Source organism: Frankliniella occidentalis, unplaced genomic scaffold (assembly GCF_000697945.3).
Source record: "Frankliniella occidentalis isolate FOCC.00 unplaced genomic scaffold, Focc_3.1 Scaffold118, whole genome shotgun sequence".
NCBI classification, from domain to species: Eukaryota; Metazoa; Arthropoda; class Insecta; order Thysanoptera; family Thripidae; genus Frankliniella; species Frankliniella occidentalis.
Genome location: NW_026267246.1, coordinates 505,713 through 506,667, shown reverse-complemented (window position 1 = coordinate 506,667; position 955 = coordinate 505,713). Strand labels below are relative to the sequence as shown.

The 955-nt window shown below is 57.4% G+C and overlaps 1 protein-coding gene across 1 annotated transcript in view; it reads right to left on the bottom strand.

Annotated features, from left to right (window-relative positions):
- LOC113204014 (beta-1-syntrophin) overlaps positions 1 to 955 on the bottom strand; it is a 33,097-nt gene that overhangs the window by 15,044 nt on the left and 17,098 nt on the right. The window lies entirely within an intron of this gene.

The window sequence follows — 955 nt, the reverse complement described above, 5'->3', positions numbered from 1 at the left end:
AGGGAGGGAGGGAGGAGGGACAGATAGAAAAAGAGGGGGCGAGGCGAGGGAGAAAGAGTTGTGGGGCCACACGGGCAGCTAAGGCCATCCCATCACTCGTGCAGTCTCTCGAAATATTAGCCAGGTCGGCTAGCTAGAGAGGCTTCCCTTCCCCCATTCCTTTATCGAGCCTGGCAGTTCAAATAAAGATCTCCGCTGCGTGCTGGCTGACTGGTGTGGAGATCGTCTTCGAACCGGTGAGAAACTTGTGGGAGAACAAGCTCGGCGTGACCATACGCTCTAATAGGGAGTAAGGCGAGAGGGGGAGCTGGGGTCATTCCTTGTACACATTGCAAGGGCTAAGCATCGCGAAGCTTCCATTCCGCAAAAGCAAAGTATCACGTAGTAGTTGCGCAGTATTGCTCTTGCAAATTGCAAAGAATTTACTTCGCAAAACATCCAACACCTTGGTACTTTGCAAAGCACATGCAAAGCACTGCTGTGCGAAAATTTAACAGTGGGGGAGGGTCCCCATACAACTACCGTAGAGATGGATCTCTTGGGTGGACAAAAGAGGGAAGGTCCCGAACGGGGGGAGGATGGGGAGAATGTTTGCACCCAACAAGAAGTAAGTCTACACGTCGGCAAATCGCAAAGTGATTGGCAAGACTGGGGAAGGGGGAAGGGGCACCAAGTCGTGGCCTTGCTTACCTTTGCCCTCAAGGCCCTCCTACAATTGTAGGGGGGGGGGGGGCAAGGAGCAGGCCAACGTGACGACGGACACGACTCGCAGCCCCTGAAGATTGAGTTCCATAGGCGCCCTGGCTCGGCCCGCCGCGCTCCCGGCCTGACCCGCCACGCCCCGCCACGCCACGCCCCGCCACGCCACGCCCCACCACGCCTAGCTAATTACGCACCCCCTTCGCCAGCCATCCCTCCCTGGCGGCGGCAGGGCCGAAGGAAGAAAGGAAAGGGG